The sequence below is a fragment of the Sinocyclocheilus rhinocerous genome, unplaced genomic scaffold, assembly GCF_001515625.1.
Source record: "Sinocyclocheilus rhinocerous isolate Xijiao unplaced genomic scaffold, SAMN03320098_v1.1 scaffold1100, whole genome shotgun sequence".
In the NCBI taxonomy this organism is placed as follows: domain Eukaryota; kingdom Metazoa; phylum Chordata; class Actinopteri; order Cypriniformes; family Cyprinidae; genus Sinocyclocheilus; species Sinocyclocheilus rhinocerous.
The window spans coordinates 465,790-486,745 of record NW_015635085.1 but is presented as its reverse complement, the minus strand read 5'-3'; the positions used below and the strand labels follow the sequence as shown (position 1 = coordinate 486,745).

At 39.1% G+C, this 20,956-nt stretch overlaps 1 pseudogene; it reads left to right on the top strand.

The window, feature by feature from the left end:
- LOC107746714 (isoleucine--tRNA ligase, cytoplasmic-like) overlaps positions 1 to 20,956 on the top strand; it is a 66,185-nt pseudogene that overhangs the window by 7,001 nt on the left and 38,228 nt on the right.

Sequence of the window (20,956 nt, the reverse complement as noted above, 5' to 3'; positions counted from 1 at the left end):
CCTCACTCTTCTTGTCTGTCTCACCTCACTCTTCTTGTCTGTCTCACCTCACTCTTCTTGTCAGTCAGCTGGACTCACTCTCCTCACTGGAGAAATGAAATCTGATCTGTGATGCGACTGTCGTTCGGCACGCTGCATTGAGCAGCCGCGTTCAGTTTTTAATTGTAGTGTCTGCTCTTTTACTGAACTAAATGATTTTTATTTCTATAAAAAATCAAAACGACGGTGGGGGTCGGTGCCGCGGTGGGCAAGTGACGTAACCGGTGTTGCGGCTTAATAACGGTATCACCGTCAGCACCGTCTATCGCGGCAAGCCTAGTGTCAGTGTCGGTGTGTGTGTCGGTGTGTGTGTCGGTGTGTGTCAGTGTCTGAGTGTGAGTGTCTGAGTGTGAGTGTCTGAGTGTCAGTGTCTGAGTGTGAGTGTCTGAGTGTGAGTGTCTGAGTGTGAGTGTCAGTGTGTGTGTCTATGAGTGTCAGTGTGAGTGTCTGTGTGTCTCTGAGTGTCTGTGAGTGTCAGTGTCTGAGTGTCAGTGTCTGAGTGTGTGTGTCAGTGTGAGTGTCAGTGTGAGTGTCTGTGTCTGTGTCTGAGTGTCTGTGTAGATGAGAGGCATGCTTTACTTCAGTCACGCTGGCTCAGTGTTTGAGGTGTTTTGCTGTGAGCGAGGCAGTGTAATGTGCCGTTCATGTGTTGTAGAGGTCAGAATGGTGGAGGCAGTGCCAGAGTCCATCCACTTCCCTCACCGAGGAGCAGCGAGTCCTGCGCTTCTGGCTGGAGAAGGACTGTTTCCAGCAGTGTCTGAAGCAGAGCAAGAGCCGGCCCAGGTGACGCCGCCGTGACCCGCACTTACACACTCTTATAGCTCTTAGATGTTGTTTCAAGTTCATTTGTTATGCACTTTTATCATTTTTTATTTCTTTCTTTTTATATTACTTTTTGAGTTGATCATCTGCCAAGACAGCATTTCTAATTTTCATTTAGTTTAAGTGTTTCATCTAATATTTATGCTTAACTTATTCCACACACGGTGCGCTACATCATGGATCATGCATCATTTTGGGGAAAAATTGTTTTAATTATTCATGACTGTGTGTTTATATATGATTTTATACATTAGCTATTCTTTAATATAGACTACCGTTCATACGTTTGGGGTTAGAAAGATTTTTTTAGTTTTTTTTGAAGTTTTTGAAAGAAGTCTTGGTAACACTTTATTTTAGGGGTCCAGACTAATGCATTAGTTAAGCATTAATTAATGGTTAACTTGTTCACAATTAAGCATTAGTTGAGCACAAACACACTAGTAATTAATGATTAACTTACCATTTAGGGAGCTCAGATTATGCATTAGTTAAACATAAATAAACTAGTAGTTAATGATTAACTTGTTCACAATAATGCATTAGATAAGCATGACCACACACTTAATTAATGATTAACTGAACATATAATAAGGGCATATTAGCCATTGTTTACAATTTATTAAACATTTTATAGACACAAATTTATGCTATCAATAAACAAAAATAAGCTAGTAATTAATAATTAACTGAATGTACAGTAAACACATTTGAGCCATTATTTACAACTTAATAAGCCATATATTATTTTTGTGTAGTGATGTAAATATATTTCTATAATTCACCATTTATTAAGTTGACTGAACAATAAGCTAGTAATTATATTTAATTACTGATTAAATAAGCCAATAATTATGGCTAAACTGCCATTAATACAGTACTAATAAAGGCAATTTGACCCCCTATTCTAAAGTGAAAGTTATATCCACATTAATTACGGCACTTATTGAGTGATATTCAAGTTTATTGACCATAATAAGCCAATAATTATGGCTAAACTGCCATTAATACAGTACTAATAAAGGCAATTTGACCCCCTATTCTAAAGTGAAAGTTATATCCACATTAATTACGGCACTTATTGAGTGATATTCAAGTTTATTGACCATAATAAGCCAATAATTATGGCTAAACTGCCATTAATACAGTACTAATAAAGGCAATTTGACCCCCTATTCTAAAGTGAAAGTTATATCCACATTAATTATGGCACTTATTGAGTGATATTCAAGTTTATTGACCATAATAAGCCAATAATTATGGCTAAACTGCCATTAATACAGTACTAATATTCAAGTTTATTGACTAGAATTAGCCAATAATTATGGCTTAACTGCCATTAATACAGTACTAATAAAGGCAATTTGACCCCCTATTCTAAAGTGAAAGTTATATCCACATTAATTACGGCACTTATTGAGTGATATTCAAGTTTATATCAATTTAATGCGTCCTTGATGAGGGCCCGATACCGATACCAGTATCGGTATCGGTGCATCCCTAATTTTAACACTTGTGCATTTACTGTGACATACAGACAGTTTATTTCCTTCTCAGTGTGTGGTGACTAGAGTTACAAAGGGGTGGGACATTTCCGGTAAATTTCCAAAAATCCCTGGAATGTTTCCGGAATTTACTGGAAATTTTCCACCTTTTTGCAACCCGTGTGTGTTTGTGTGATTGTGTGTGTGTGTGAGTGTGTGTCTGTGTGTGTGTGTGTGCATGTGAGTGTGTGTGTGTGTGTGTGTGTGTGTGTGTGCATGTGTGTGTGAGTGTGAGTGTGTGCATGTGTGTGAGTGTGTATGTGTGCAGTTGTTAAATCATCCTCTTCCTCCACATGTGGTTCTGTCGTGTAGTTTTCTCTCACTGATATGTGGCGTGTGTTCGTGTATCAGGTTCACGTTCTACGACGGGCCGCCCTTCGCCACCGGTCTGCCTCACTACGGACACATCCAGGCTGGAACCATCAAGGACATCGTGACGAGGTTTGCCCATCAGAACGGCTTCCACGTGGAGCGCAGGTTCGGCTGGGACTGTCACGGCCTGCCTGTGGTGAGAATCACTCGTGTTCACCACTCAAAACTGAGCGCTCAAACGCTTCAAACTAATGTTTTTTCCAACCCTAAAACAACATAATTAGGATTTTCTGAGCTTGCTGAAAGAAAACTGATCAAAAATGTGCAGTCAGATGCAATATCACGAGGCAGAAAAATACATTTATTCCCTAGAAGAGGTCTTAAATTAAAGCAGAGCATCATGAACTAACAATGAACTGCTCAAGCATTTATTAATCTTAGTTAATGTTACTTTGCATTAAATCACAAGTTGCATCTGTTTATATTATTTAATGGATCTGAGCTAACATGAATTGACGTAGAACAGATGTGTTTTTATTAACTGACGTTAACAGATTATAAATAAATACTGTAGCAATGAATTGAATTCATGAAATAACATTAACTAATGGGATGTTATTGTAAAGTGTTGCCATCATGGCATTAAATGTTGCATTAACTTACACTGCCGGTCAAAAGTTTGGGACTTGTAATGTTTTTTAAAGAAGTCTCTTCTGCTCATCAAGGCTGCATTTATTTGATCAAAAATACAGAAAAAAACAGTAATCTTGCAAAATGTTATTACAATATAAAATAATGGTTTCTATTTTAATACACTTTAAAATGTAATTTATTTCTGTGATGCAAAGCTGAATTTCCATCATCATTACTCCAGTATAAAGTGTCACATGATCTCCAGAAATCATTATAATATGCTGATTTATTATCAGAATTATCAATGTTGTGCTGACAAATATTTTTTTTGGAAACTGCGATACTTTTTCAGGATTCTTTGATGAATAAAAAGTTAAAAAGAACAGCATTTATTCAAAATATAAATCTTTTCCATCACTTCTTATCAATTTAACACATCCTTGCTGAATAAGTTAGAAAAGATTTATATTTTAAATAAATGCTCTTCTTTTTAACTTTTTATTCATCAAAGATTCCTGAAAAAAAGTATCACAGCTTCCAAGTAAATATTTTCCGGCACTGATAATAAATCAGCATATTAGAATGATTTCTGAAGATCATGTGACACTGAAGACTGGAGTAATGATGCTGAAAATACAGCTGCACTGATGCGCTCATAAAGTTTCAGTCGTTCTATCTGAAGTCCACACCTCACCTGTTACAATACTGATACAGAGGAAGGATGTTTTTGGAATCAGCTGATGAATGACAAACACACTGACAGCCAATCAGAATCCATCCTGCTTTAACGAGCTTGAGCATTTAAAGTGGCAGGCGACAAAACTGCTGAGTGCCTATAATAACCAGAACATCATCATCATCATCATCATCATCCGCTGCTGTGGACTCTAATATACTTATCGTTAGGGGTGGGCGATATGACAAACCTTATTTCACGGTATGAGAACTTTTATCTCATGATGACGATATTTATCTCGATATAGCTATTTTTATTTCGTTACTAAAAATAAGGAAAAAAGCGAATTACAAACACAACTAAACGAATAAATCTAAAATAAACTTTTACTTTATTCAACTACAGTAGGCTTGTTTAACGTGTAGTAAGAAATTTTACAGAGATTGAATAAAGTGTATAAATAAAACACTGTATCGATCAGACATGAACGGATTCTCATTAAAGATCCAAAAGTGATTCAGTCGAGTGCAGTGAGTGATTATCATTAATAATGACAGACAGCAGCAGGTAAATTAGACTGCTGTCCCTTTAAGGCCAACTGCACGGATCCAATATACTGATACACATCTGGTTTTCACCCGACTGTTTACGCTTATTTAACACACAACTGACTGTGTTTACGTGAATACTCCACACGACGGGCATTTTGACATAATTGTGTGCGTTTTTGACCATTCAAGCACAAAAGAGATCTGTATTTGCGATCAGCGGAGCAGCGGATTGAGCTCTGTTTCACTGCTTATTGCGCTTAATAACTATCAAGTGCGTCCCACTCTTTATTTTCTCATTCACGCTTCATGTTTCCTTGTCACTCCAAGGTGTATATAACTTTTAAGTAGCACTATGTTACGCAGATATATTTGCATACCGCAGAATACACGATATAGCAGAATCTCTAACGATAGACACTTTATTCCGCAGAAACTATATATACCGTCATATCGCCCAGCACTAGTTATCGTTATTGGTGTGAAAGTGATGTGACGTGTAGCAAGTGTGGTGTCCCATACTCAGAACTTGTGCTCCAGAAAACAGCTAGTTAACCTCTCCAGTGAGGCACTGAGAACGTCAGAAGTCACTAGTCCTTGAGTGTCCTTTAACTAGTTGTCATGATTTTAAACCTGCCACATATTTGAGATGTAGTGAAGGGAAGGTTGTTGATGAGAAACCGCGTAAGTTTAGTGTATCCTTCAGGAAGCTCATACAGAGCGCGAGTCGTGTGACAGGATGTTCATTTGTAGCGACCTGTTCCTTCAACGTTGTGCGTCTGTCTTAAATTATGTGCTTTGTTTTAGATTTAGAGCTGGCAGATTGATTAATCACATCCAAAATAAAAGTTTGTGTTTACATAATGTATGCGTGTGTACTGTGTATGTTTAGATGTGTATATAAATCCACACACACACACATGTATATATTTAAGAAAATATATATGTATATTCACAATAATATGTGACCCTGCAGCACAAAAGCAGTGTTAAGTCGCTGGGGTATATTTGTAGCAATAGCCAACAATACATTGTATGGGTCAAAATGATACTTTTCTATATATTTTTTTTAATGCCAAAAATCATTAGGATATTAAGTAAAGATCATGTTCCATGAAGATATTTAGTCAATTTCCTACCGTAAATATATCAAAACTTAATTTTTGATTAGTAATATGCATTGCTAAGAACTTCATTTGAACAACTTTAAAGATGATTTTCTCAATATTTAGATTTTTTTGCACCCTCAGATTCCAGATTTTCAAATAGTTGTATCTCAGCCAAATATTGTCCGATCCTAACAAACCATACATCAATGGAAAGCTTATTAATTGACCTTTATGACTGGTTTTGTGCTCCAGGGTCACAGATGATTAATATATATATCTCAAATTTTCTTTCTATATTTTCTTAAATTTCCTAAGCCCTATTTAGATGACACCTGGTTATTTTGATTGTGTTTGATGCTTGTAATTGATGATTGTGACTCTGTGCACACCAGACGGCAGTGAGACGCATGGGCCGCTGGATTGACTTCAGGAACGACTATGAGACGCTGTACCCGTGGTTCATGGAGACCGTGCGGTAAGAGACACCCGTGTGCTGCTGTTATGAGCTTGTTCTGGGGTCAGGGACACTAATTGCTTCTCATCATCTACAGCAGGGGTGTCCAGACTTGGTCCTGCAGAGTTCAGCTGCAGCCCCAATCAAACACACCAGACTAGACCCTTCCAGGCAGGTGTGTTGAGGCGAGCTGGAGCTGAGTCTGGAGACCCCTGCTCTACAGAGTCAGTGACTGTACTGCGGATGTCAGTGTTGTTCTCCCCTCAGCCATGCAACAATATCCGGCTGAATTACCTGCTGTCACTTGCTCTTAAAATACTCCGTCATTTTTGTCATACATCTTTTGACTCTGTAAAGCCTCTACGTTTATTTGTGTGCACTCACTATAACAACAAAACATTGCGCTTTTGTAAAATAATGAAAGCAAACAGGATGTGCTTTCTGCCGTCTCGGTCTCTGTGAACTTGAGCGTGAAACTCTGTGTAAACTTGCCTTACAGACATGAAAAATATATCTAATGTCTACTTTCAAATGAAACAATTCAAATGTGAAAAAACAAATTAAAGGCTCATTAGCATAATTTAAATGGTTTATTAATAAACGTGCGATTAGTCGACTAATGCTTAAAATGAACGACTACTAGTTAACCAGAAAAATCCTTAGTCGAGGGCAGCTCTAGTCACCACAAATACAAAACAGAACAAAATCATGTAAACCTTTGAAATGGCCCATTATATGGCATAATCAGTGTGTATATAAATTTGTGTAAAATATGTATATAAATTCTCTATAGATATAAAGAGATTTTCAAACTCAATAAACTCAAGTTTACACTGAGTTTCGTGCTCGAGTTCACAGAGACCGAGACGGCAGAAAGCGCATCCTGTGGTACAGATTTGCTAGTATTGCTCTGGTAACACTTCAGTTTAGGGACCAGTTCTCACTAGTAACTAGTGGCTTATCAGCATGCATATTACTAGCATATTGGCTGTTTATTAGTACTCATAAAGCACATATTAATGCCTTATTCTGCATGATTATATTTTAGATCCCTTAATCCACTCCATACCTAAACTTAACCTTAATAACTATTAATAAGCAGCAGATTAGGAGTTTGAGGCAAATGTCGTAGTCAGTAGTTAGTTAATAGTCAGAATTGGACCTTGAACTAAAGCGTGAACAATACTTTTAAGAATGGATTATTTTAATCTGTTGTGTGAAACCAAATTTAAATGTATTTTTTAGCTGTTTGACCCATATTAGACGACTGGATAATCATTAATCTACAATAATTATTTATTTAATTTTTTATTTTTAAAAACTTTATATCAAGGTCAAACGTTTGGATTGACGAGCTTTTAGACACATTAATAACCAGATTAGACTCCCAAGAATAATTTCATTTTAATTATTATTTATAAAAACAGTAATACAAGTAAATGATATCATTCCATTTTACTCTTTGGTAGTGGTAATGGGGATCCAAATAAACAAATAAACTCTCAGTTCATTGATCAAGATCAGTCTCAACCCTGAAAAGAAAATTATTATATGTGACCCTGCAGCACAAAAGCAGTCTTAAATCGCTGGGGTATATTTGTAGCAATAGCTATTAAAATGATTCAGATATCGCACGCCGTTGCGATATGCATATCACGATATTTACATTTGCGATATTTCGATAATTTCGATATATCGTGCAGCCCTACTAAGGACTTCATTTGAACAACTTTAAAGATGATTTTCTCAATATTTAGCTTTTTTTGCACCCTCAGATTCCAGATTTTCTAATAATTGTATCTCAGCCAAATATTGTCCTGTCCTAACAAACCATACATCAATGGAAAGCTTAGTATTCAACTTTCAGATGATGCATAAATCTCAATTTTGAAGAATTTGACCGGTTTTGTGGTCCAGGGTCACATTTGTAATTTAATTTTATGAGAAATATGTTTATCAATACCCACAGTCCTACAAACCAACATTTAGTCACTGAAATCTTTTTTTGTTTATTTAATGTTTTGTGCTGGAAAATGATATGACGCGTCCCAAACCTGATAGAAAGTGATTGTGAGAGAGAAGATAACAGTAAAACTGATGCTGAGTTTGAGCTCCTGAGGTCGACCGTCGGCAGTTTCGGGAAGTGAAGCGTCTCATTTGTTGGGAAAAGAAAGCTGTTCCAGTCTCAGTCCCTGCAGTGGATGGTTGTGGTGCATCATCCTCCTTCAGATGTGGGTTGACGAGAAACCTTAAAAAAAACAGAGCCTGGTCTGTAAAAATAGCTCTTTGTGGTCTTTGTATAAGTGGTGCGTTGCTTCGGATCTCCTCTAAAGATCCCGAGTAAAAGCTTGACCCAGTTTGTCAGCGGCAGACAGGGGGCGCTGTGAGTCTTTCATTAGCTCTGGCATCTGCTGCAGGAGAGACTCGTGCTGAATACCAATGACGCTCCACAGCTCTGCCCTGGGGAAGTGCTGTCTTTTACTGATGCTCTCTCTGTATATATGTGTCATAACCACTCTTATTCAGCTGGTTTCGCTCCCATTGTAAAGTGTGTTGTGTTCTGGAGCCTCGGTGTGACTGGAGTCTCGTATCTCTCAGACATATCATCAGTATCTGTATTACTGTTACTACATATAATATCTGTACAGAGACACCTGGCACGCTTTACCCCACAGCGAGCAAACACTGACTGACCTAATAACATTCACTAGAGGTGCAATAATATATCACGTTACAGTTTATCTCAATGCAAAACTGCAACAATATGTATCATTTGAACGTTCAGACGGAGCAAACACTGACTGACCTAATAACATTCACTAGAGGTGCAATAATATATCACGTTACAGTTTATCACAATGCAAACTGCAACAATATGTATCGTTTGAACGTTCAGACCGATTTAATTTAGCTTCCATGTTTAATAATTATTCTTAAATTTAAATGCATTTAATTTTTAAGTAAAAAATTAAAATAGAATGTTTAAATAATTTTAATATATGTAGTTGGACAGAGTGCAAGCAAAGTGGCAAAAACACACATTTTCAACATTGATAATAATAGGAACTGTTATTGACAATTGAGCACCAATAATAATTGATAACCGAGCAGCAAATCAGTATATTAGAATGATTTCTGAAGATCATGTGACACTGAAGACTGGAGTAATGATGCTGAAAATACAGCTGCGCATCACAGAAATACATTACAGTTTAACAGATATTCTCATAGAAAATTGAATTGTAATAATATTTCACAATATTACTCTATTTTTGTTTAAATTAATGAAGCCTTGTTTCCCCAAAAACATTTCTCTAGCATGAAACAAGTGCACAATCTGAGCACATGTAAGTCATATTGGATTTATGTTCTGGATATGAAATGAATAAAAACTGTATATAAGTTAGTATAGTGTATATATATATAATCTATAGTGTGTTTTTGTCAGTGTGTTGTAATAATTGTGATGCAGTGTGCTGTTGTCTCGTATCTTTCATGTGCTGATGATTCTCTGCTCTGTCTCTCAGATAACAGCTCGCAGCAGATGTACATCATGATGGAGGCCAGACTCGTCGCGCTCTTCAAATCAGACTCGCGGGATGCTCACAGTGCGCTGTTTTGGAGTAATTGCTCATTCAGAAGCAGTGTATAAAAAACATCATAATTGAGAAGTAACAGGCTATTTTCAAAGGGCTGGGCGATATAGCTAAAAAATGTATCACGATATAATGTTTCATATCGTTCGGTATCAATAATTATTGACATTTTTTTATAACCTTTCTTTTAAACGGAGAGCAGTAGAAAAAAGGTTTAAATTTAACCACTGTATTTTTAATTTACCCAATTTATTCAGACAAACAACAACAACCTATTTTAGTCTTAACAAACAAAATAACAAATAAAACTAAATAAAATTGAAACAAATATCTCCTTTCTTATATTTTATATGCAGATTAAATAAGGCCTGTCTCCTGAGGCCACAGGAGGGCGCAATGAGCAAAATAATGCTGATTATTCAATGCAATGAAATAACGGCAGCGCCAAAGAGCCGATCACACGATTGCATTTAAAAAGATATGAGACGCAGTGGAATGGAATAAAACCCCAGACGTGTTTTCTCAAAGCTGAACCTCTTTTAACTTTGCATGGCGTTCTATTCAACTCTTGTGCGACACGCGAGTGTTCAGTCGTAGTTGTGCGTCTCAAGAATGCGCCGAATATGCATCTGTGTGAATGGCTTGGTTTGTGTTTTAACCATAGACTGTAAAAAACATGGAAGTAGTGTCCGTGACGTCACCCGTTGAATTCTGAAGAGCAATTTACAGTAGATTTTAAATAGTCAGGCAATGAATTCCAAAATTTTACACCTTTCACTGAGAGAACAGTCTGAGCAAATGATGTTTTACAATGTATAACTTTACAGTTTCCACTAGAAGCCGCTCTAGTGGATCTACTGCTTCCCTGCAATCTCTCGAAAAATGTGCGTAAGGGCATAGGAGCAAGACCATTTAAACATTTCAACACAAACTTTACATAATGAAAAAAGACAAAGTGAGCAAAGCTCAAAATCGTGTATTTACTTAGAAAGCAAATAAGATACCATCATTGTCAGATCCTATCTAAAATTTTCAAAGCTCTATTGTAAAGACATTTAACCTGATTAATTATGGATTGATTTGTCTGAGACCAAATAGCTAATCCATATGCCATGTGTGATAATATCATCGAATTTAAAAACAAAAAAGCATGATCATATGTTAAACAATTTCTTATTACTTCACAGTAATTTATCAAAATATTTAAAAAGGTTTGCTGCATGGTTAAAATACACTACGCGTATATAAAAAAATCGAGTATAAGTCGCATTTTATTATTTCTTTCAGAAATAGGCCTAATGCCGACACGTACCGTTTACAAACATTATAAAACACTGTAAACATAGCTAGGCTATTTTAGTTCCCCTCACTCCACAACAAAGCCTTTCAATTAACAGCGTTTAGAAACGAACAAGAATTAAAAATATAAGAAGCTATAGCTATATAACGACAAGTCAAAATGAATTCATTTAGGCTAAAACGAATCTGAGACCAACGTTGCGTCTCTCATTCCACACAAAATCAAATGTTTCCGTATTCGCGATGTATTTGAATGCCAAAACATTATTTATTATGTAGCCTACTTCACTCGCGTTCCAATATCCACAAAACAAAATGTTTTGGATAACATCACGGCGGTACGGTGATAACGCTTAACGGCACAGATTTCACTACATATTTAAACTGAGCAGTGTGTTTTTTTCCCCATATGTTTGACTGACTGCATTTTATTATGATAATGAACAGGTGCGTTGTGAAGGTAGCAAAGTTAACTGTGTAAATATTTTGGCTTTCAAGTATTTTTAACGGTTCACAGACACGTATCCTTTCTAATTTAATTCAATTCTAATTTAAAATAATCTTGTCGGTTAACGGTTAATAATCGGTTAACGAGCGTCGGTTAGGAAAAATAACCGAAATGAACATTCCTAATCCGTACGTCAGGGCTGCACAATTAATCGAATTTCTAATCGCAATTACAATTACGGATGCCACAATTACATAATCGTTCAAAGCAGCAATTAATCGTTCAAAGTCCACTTATGTTATTCTGCGTGCTTAAAATGCGTTTTTTCTTTCTACACGTTATCTTAAGGGTTTTTCCATTGTTTTAATTTTAGTTTTAGTATAACATTATAATACCATGCTTATTTTTACCTTTTTATTTAAAGAGAAACCAATCCGATGTATATTTGACATTTGAGGCTTAATACTAATACTAATACTTAATACTTAATACTGTTTTCAGCTTGTTTATTTTCGTATAAAAAATGGCATGCAGTTGCTTCAAACAAAGGTAGAAACATCATTCATTTAATCGTAAATTAATAATCGCAATTACAATTTCAAAGGAATAATCGACACTTATGATTTTTGTCATAATCGTGCAGCCCTACCGTACGTGAAAAAAAGCTGTTAATAATAAGACAAGCAGGTTAGTAGGAAAATATATATATTTATTATTCAGAATGCACACTGGGAAAAATAAATATATTTTTAGGAACACTTCAACAGGTTCAGTATAATGATTGATTGAATGATTGTTTTAAAGAACTGACAGCCCTAAAATGTAGTATTAATCAACCATCTGTATGTGCTGAACGATATGACCAGAAACGCCGGAGCCGTATTAAGTAGAACACGCAAGTAGTCCATTAATTCGTTTGAGGGCATTGATCGGGTTTCCACCTCATAATGTGTAGGAAAGCTCCTAAAATACTGTTTTACTCTCTGCAGTTTTACCTAAAATGTAAAAGAGTGCAGTGAGTCCTCTTCGTCCTAAGCTTTCTCTTGGCCAGACTGAATGTGTGTGTGTGTGTGTGTGTTGTTTCTCTGTGCGGTGTGCAGGGCTGATAACCGTAAGCTGAGGTATTGTGGGATTAGTCCTGAGCCGAACTGCTATTATCGATTAATATCTCTCTGCTTTTGATTAATGTTCTTCAGCAGGAGGTGATGTGACTGCAATGAGAAGCTCCAGTAGAGCTGATTTCACTGCACTTCTTGACGTTTGCATAAAAACAGTGCATTCACTCACCCTCATGTTGTTACAAACCTGCGTGACTTCCTTCCATCTGTGGAACGCAAAAGAAGACATTGTGAAGACTGCGCCGGTCGCTCTTTTCCATGCGAATACAACAAGCTTCCAGCTTCAATAACAAAGCTAAAGCAGTATAAAATTGTCATTTAAAGACCCATGGGCTGCGTTACAAACCTCCTGAAATCATATGATATCTTTGTGTGAAAATTTGAATCTCAAAAACAGACAAGTCCAACTTAAAGGTCACCTATTAAGCCCCTTTATACAATATGTAATATAAGTCTCAGGTGTCCCCAGAATGTGTCTGTAAAGTTTCAGCTCAAAATACCCCACAGATAATTTATTATATCATTTTGAAAATGCCTATTTTGAGTGGAAGCAGAAACGCGCTGTTTTCGTGCCTGTATCTTTAAATGCAAATGAGCTGCTGCTCTCTGCCCACTTTTCAGAATAGGGTGGAGCCTTTGCAGCTCGTGCCTCAGATACTCTGATAAAAAAACATGTTTGGTTTTGATTATCATGTTTATTGTGCTGAAATCATGCATTTTAGAGCCATATCAGTTTCTTCTGATATAGTGTTTTCTGAGCGCACGCATCCAAAGCACGCGCACAGAAAGCAGCTGTCACTGTTCTCTTTCATGTCTTATTGTGCTTAAACTGTAAAAATAAACACATGTTAAAAACACATTGTAAAAACAGTCAGTAATGTCTGTGAAGGTAAACCGCTGGGAAACAAATCGCATGTTTCTATTAGATCTGTGTATGAAGTGACAGCAGTGTAATATACAGTACCTACTGCAGTCTGCGCTGTTATGACCCAAACAATAAATAAAAACAGAAAATCACTCACTGCTCTTGACTGAATAACTTCTGTAGCTTTAATAAGACATTTCTACCTTGAATGCTGCTTTCAAATGCTCTAGCGTGAAGATAAACGTCTCTGATCGTGTGCGGCTCACTCAGGGCGGGGTCTATGCTAATACGGCAGTGTCCGTCAAACAGTCGTGGGCGGGGCCTGAGCAATGTGACATCACATTTTACAGATTCTGCAAATGGCTTGTTCTGAGACACTGCTTATGACTTACGGGGATTAAAATAAACGAGCAGGTGGATTTTCATCGTTATAGGGTGGTTGTGTTCACACACTGCCAACACATTTATATCCGATGAGAGCAGCGTAAACATTCTTCACAAGTTCTCCCTTGGTGTTCCACAGAAGAAAGTCTTACGGGTTTGGAGCAACATAAGGATTAGCTGATGTCTGAATGGACTACATTGTGAACTTGACAATAGTTCAGAAACAAGACATGCGTTCTCTGCCTCACAAACCAACTGAGACCGTCTGTTCATAACCCGAGTAACAGTTGGAGTTAAATTCCCACCTGCTTCTTCTGTATTGATCAGCCATAGCCCCTTGTAAATGTTCATATTCTCAAAGGTCAAGGAGAGTTTTAGCATTATTGTCTTATGTTTCAGCTCCTTCAGTAATTCTCTATCTGCTCTGTGGGTGTAGTTCAGTGTTGATAACGTGTGTGTTTGTCTTTTATAGATTTCCTGGCAACACCCTGAAGGGCAAAAAATACAAGCCTCTTTTTGAGTACTTCATCAAGGTAAACGGTGTAATGCTGCATCACTGCAGATTGATTCACAGTTGCTGACCATTTCATACTCTCACATTTCTATAAAGGGAACATAGGCTGAGGAAACAATGACAGAACGCTGAGACTTCTGTATCTGAAAAATATGTTCGCATTAAAATCAATGGATCTCTTTGGCTCAGTTCTGTTGTTTTCTGTTGTGTCTTTCTCCGTGAAGCACTTCAACTTCTGATGTCAGAAGTGGTCTTGATGAACGCTTGTTTTTCTTCTCAGTGTAAGGAGAGCGTTGCGTTCTCGGTGGTGGTGCCCTGAAGGGCAAAAAATACAAGCCTCTTTTTGAGTACTTCATCAAGGTAAACGGTGTAATGCTGCATCACTGCAGATTGATTCACAGTTGCTGACCATTTCATACTCTCACATTTCTATAAAGGGAACATAGGCTGAGGAAACAATGACAGAACGCTGAGACTTCTGTATCTGAAAAATATGTTGGCATTAAATCAATGGATCTCTTTGGCTCAGTTCTGTTGTTTTCTGTTGTGTCTTTCTCCGTGAAGCACTTCATCTTCTGATGTCAGAAGTGGTCTTGATGAACGCTTGTTTTTCTTCTCAGTGTAAGGAGAGCGGTGCGTTCTCGGTGGTGGTGGATAACTATGTGCGTGATGATGACGGTACAGGAGTGGTCCATCAGGCCCCATACTTTGGAGCTGTAAGTCACATCTTCATTCTGCTTTCATTAAATTGTGTCCTTCAGGGGTTTTGGGTAATGTTGCTTTATTAAGCAGTGGTTTAAGCAGGGTTTATGCTGGTCTTAAAAAGGCTTAATTCACCCTTCCACAAATTAAGGCCTTATAAGGGTCTTAAATCACAGCAGAAAGTCTTTAATTTACAAAGTCATGGCTTTAAAGGATGCATGCACTGAAAAAACAAACAAACAAAAAAACGATCTATATTCCTCAGTAATTTTGTTTTGTTACAAATATCTAAACATCCTTAAATCAAGATGCATTTATTTGAGATGCAAATTTAACACATGATGAAGTCTTGTTTTATCAAATAAAGAGCAAAATGAGTTTATGCTTACAACAATAACAAATGTCTGTAAATGGGAAATTAAACTTTTTTTCCCTTTTAATTAAGTAAATTTTTTCTGAGCCCATTGGCAGATATTTGTTCTTGTTTTGATCAAAAACTCACATAATTTTTTTATCACCTTCTCACAAAACAAGACTTATTATCTTATGCCTTCTCCAGTAAGTGTAAGAATATTTAGGCATTGGCGCTGGAAAACAAGACAAAAATACTGAGGAAGAAAATGACTTATTTTTTTCCCAGTGTGATCAAAAGTTTCAGTAAAAGTTATTTCCATATTTTAGTGGTTGAGAGCACAAATATTCAAGCCATAAGTCTAATGGATTGTTATCCATACAATGTATTCCTTAAACTTTCTTTACTTGGTCTTAAAAAGGTCTTAAAGTCTTAAATGCACTTTCTTAAAACCTGCGGAAACCCTGTTTGAGAATAAAACTCAGCAATGACTACGGTAAACTGGGTTTGAATAATTGCAATTATCAGTAATAATAAGAAGGGCAAACAGATGATGCTGAAAACTGGAAAATAACTGCTGTTATCCACATGAGCTCAGGGACCTGAAATGAGTCATTATGGCAGAACAAGCAGTACTTACAGTAGAGGACCATAAATGTCCTGGAGTGCTCAGACTTCACTGCACTAAAGCATCTGTGCTGTAGATCACTATTACTGCAGATTAGTGATACTATCAAACCTCTAACAGGCAGTGTTAAGGTTGAGAGTGAGTCTCCTGCAGCGTTTGTGTACCAAACGAATTAATGATTCCTCAAATCATGTGTCTTGTTCAGGATAGGTGTGTTGCTACTTACTAATTGATCCAGAACACCCTAGCAACTGCATAGCAGTTGCCAAGCAACCACCTGAAATGCCATTTCAACTGCCCAGAACACCCTAGCAACATAACAGTACCTTAGCAACCACCCAAAACTACCTAGAATGCCCTGGGAACCACCCACGACACCTTAGCAACAGATTAGCAATGCCCTGGTAACCACCTAGAAGACCAAGAAAATGCATGCCAATGCAGCAACTGCATATCCTAGCAACTTCATAGCAATAGCCTAGCAACTACGTACAAACTACCTAAAACACCCAAGCAACAGCATACACCCCAGTAACTGTATAGAAAGACTGTAACAACCATAGCAACGGTATGGCAGTGACCTAAAGTTCCCTAGTATTTGCATAGGAACACTCTAATAATTACCCAGAAACCCCAGCAACTGTTGATAACATTCTAGTAACTGCATTATTACCCTAGCAGTCACATAGAAACAAAGTCCCTTTAAGGCAAGTCATCGGCCATCTTTGAAACGCCTCTCTGGCATGCAAGTGCAGCTCCTATCACTTTGAATGGGGAAACATCAAATTCTCCAAAACTGTTCACTAAGCTTACGGTTAAATTTTATAATTGAAATCACCAATGAAATCTGACAACAACTGTGTCATAAATGTTGTTTCTTTTGCTCAAATAGCGTTATAAAAAGCTTATTTTTCAGGCTAGATCAGCCAGTGTGCATGCGCAGTCCTGAGCGCACGTCTCAGAGCGCTGACTGTTTCTATAGCAACCGGGACTTCTAACGGCAGCTGCAGTGACACGCTGACTTTACCGATTAGTGATTGGCTCTATCATTCAGAAGGCAGGGCTTCCTGCGATTGAGTGGCCATATTAAGCGTTGCATTTTCCCCATTCAAAACTATACGAGTGACACTTCTTGGGTATTCTATAGTCTTTGATAGAAACGACCTAAAACACTTTAGAAACTGAACACCCTTGCAAGTGAATTGAAACTCCCTGGTAACTGTTGAGAACTCTTTGGCAACCCCGAAGAACACCATAGTAACAGCCTGACAACAACCTAGAGGACCTTAGCAACCACATGGCAATCACTCAAAACACCCTAGCAACTACATAGCAGTACCTTAGCAACCACGTAGAAACCTCCTGAAACACCCTTGAAACTGTGTAGCAACTCTCTGGCAATTCCCCAAGAATACCCTAACAACTGCATAGCAACACTCCAGTAATGACACAGAACACCCTAGCAACTGCACAACAACACTCCAGTAATGACACAGAACACCCTAGCAACTGCACAGCAACATCCTAGCAGCCATATTAAAAACTACCTAAAACTCCTTAGAAACTACTGAAAACATTCGTGCAACTGCATAGCAACTCTCCGGCTCCCCTCAGAACACCATAGAAACTGCATGACAACATACCAGGAGTCATTCAGAAATTACCTAAAACACCCTTTAAACTACATAGCAACAGTCTTCCAAACACCCCATGAAAATCCTAGCAACTGGTAGTAATACCCTAGAAGCCATGTAAAAAACTACCTAAACACCATAGCAGCTGTTTGGGTGACTCTAGTAAGTGCATAGCAACACTTTGGCAAACACCCCAATAACACCCTTGCAACTGCATAACAACACTCAGACAAACACCCCGAGAACACCCTAGCAACTGCATTGCAACACTGACAAACACCCCGAGAACTCCCTAGCAACCGCATAGCAACACTCTGACTAACACCCCAAGAACACCCTAGCAACCGTATAGCAACAATCTGACAAACACCTCGAGAACACCCTAGCAACCGCATAGCAACAATCTGACAAACACACCGAGAGCGCAACAGCACAGCAACACTCTCACAAACACCCTGAGAACACCTTAGCAACCGCATAGCAACACTCTGACAAACACCCTGAGAACACCCTAGCAACTGCATAGCAACAATCTGACAAACACCCTGAGAACACCCTAGCAACCGCATAGCAACAATCTGACAAACACACCGAGAGCGCAACAGCACAGCAACACTCTCACAAACACCCTGAGAACACCTTAGCAACCGCATAGCAACACTCTGACAAACACCCTGAGAACACCCTAGCAACTGCATAGCAACAATCTGACAAACACCCTGAGAACACCCTAGCAACCGCATAGCAACAATCTGACAAACACACCGAGAGCGCAACAGCACAGCAACACTCTCACAAACACCCTGAGAACACCTTAGCAACCGCATAGCAACACTCTGACAAACACCCTGAGAACACCCTAGCAACTGCATAGCAACAATCTGACAAACACCCTGAGAACACCCTAGCAACCGCATAGCAACAATCTGACAAACACACCGAGAGCGCAACAGCACAGCAACACTCTCACAAACACCCTGAGAACACCTTAGCAACCGCATAGCAACACTCTGACAAACACCCTAGAACACCCTAACAACCGCATAGAAACACTCTGACAAACACCCCAAGAACACCCTAGCAACCGCATAGCTACAATCTGACAACCACACCGAGAACACCCTAGCAACAGCACAGCAACACTGACAAACACCCAAAGAACACCCTAGCAACCGTATAGCAACAATCTGACAAACACCCCGAGAACACCCTAGCAACCGCATAGCAACACTCTGACGAACACCCTAGCAACCGCATAGCAGCACTCTGACGAACACCCCGAGAACACCCTAGCAACCGCATAGCAACACTCTGACGAACACCCTAGCAACCGCATAGCAGCACTCTGACGAACACCCCGAGAACACCCTAGCAACCGCATAGCAACACTCTGACGAACACCCTAGCAACCGCATAGCAGCACTCTGACGAACACCCCGAGAACACCCTAGCAACCGCATAGCAACACTCTGACGAACACCCTAGCAACCGCACAGCAGCTCAGTCGCTGTGGCGGTGAGTTTATCTCGTTGTGGATGGTGACACTCAGCGTCAGTCTTTATTATTGAAAAGTGTCTTTAGTGTTGCGGAGATCCTGCAGCGTGAAGCAGTGTCTCTGACGCGCTGCTCTCCTCAGGTTGTTTTGTGCTGTAGTTCCTCATGTCTCTGAGCAGGATGTTGCGTTGGGCTGATTCTCCAGTGTGTCGTGTAGAGGTTTATTCCCCTGTTGTTCTGTAATTGAGACACAGGAACATGCTCATGTGCCTTGGCTGTGCTCTGGCGTGCTCCCAGTGTGCCGGCTGTTGTGCTCCTCTGTCCACAGGATGATTACCGCGTCTGTATGGACTATAACATCATCCAGAGAGACTCGGCTTCCATCTGCCCCGTGGACTCATCCGGCGTCTTTACTGCAGAGGTCACTCACTTCGCCGGTCAGTACGTGAAGGTACGGACGCTGACCGAGTGTGAGTGTGTGTGAGTGAGAGTGTGTGAGTGAGTGTGTGTGTGTGTGACTGTGTGTGTGTGTGTGTGTGTGTGAGTGAGAGCGTGTGAGTGAGTGTGTGAGTGTGTGTGTGTGTGTGTGTGTGGCAGTCCAGCACTCAGAAGAGCAGTTGAACTCTTAAGGGAACTTCTTGTCTCCGCTGTGGCATTCAGCTAGTGTGGAGGTGTGATGGGTGACAGAGGGACTATGGGAGTGCTGATGTCAATGCTTTAGCCCAGTGCCAGAGCACTGACAGAGAAACTCTACTGTTTCCTGACAATAACTTTCATCATAGTTCTGCTCTGTCATTTTGTATTTCGGCTCTCACAGTCATTTTCTCTTTGCCCAAGCGCTCATTAGCGCTCATGCGGCCACCTGTGTCTGTGAATTACAGCCGTAGAGACAGACTCCCTGACAGTTTGAAATATTGAGTCCGGGTGTAAATTACCGGTGGGTTTGCTAATTAAGACTTGAACTCCATCAGTTTGGGGGTCTGAAAAACTATGTAGGCTATGGAAAACAATAGTTCACCCAGAAATGACTATGAATATTCTGTCATCATTTACTCTCTCATGTCAACCAGGGCTGTCAAAAGGGCCGATACAAGAAATACAAAAAAACAGTGTGTCGTGTAGAGGTTTATTCCCCTGTTGTTCTGTAATTGAGACACAGGAACATGCTCATGTGCCTTGGCTGTGCTCTGGCGTGCTCCCAGTGTGCCGGCTGTTGTGCTCCTCTGTCCACAGGATGATTACCGCGTCTGTATGGACTATAACATCATCCAGAGAGACTCGGCTTCCATCTGCCCCGTGGACTCATCCGGCGTCTTTACTGCAGAGGTCACTCACTTCGCCGGTCAGTACGTGAAGGTACGGATGCTGACCATCACACAGTTTGATGTCTTATGAGATGCCTTGCTGTCTGCTGTTCACCTCATCAGAGGCTCAAGCGCACACATGTGAGCTCCACCGCGCCACACTCACACTTCACTCCCTTACAGAGGAGGCCTGCAGCATATTGGAAAAAACTGACAGTGCAATATGAAAAAATACAAGACTTTTCACCAGATGACTTCAATAACTTTATTTGAAAGAATGAATCATTCTAGAGTTAGTGGGAGGTATTTCTGCAGAGAAAATTACAAATAATATAAAAAATAGCCATGCCACAGCAAAATAAATAAATGAATAAATAAAATAAAAATAGTTATAGTTTTCATTGTTTTGACTCAGTGTGAGTGAATGAGTGTGAGAGGTGTGTGTGTGTGTGTGTGTGTGTGTGTGTGTGTGTGTGTGAGTGTG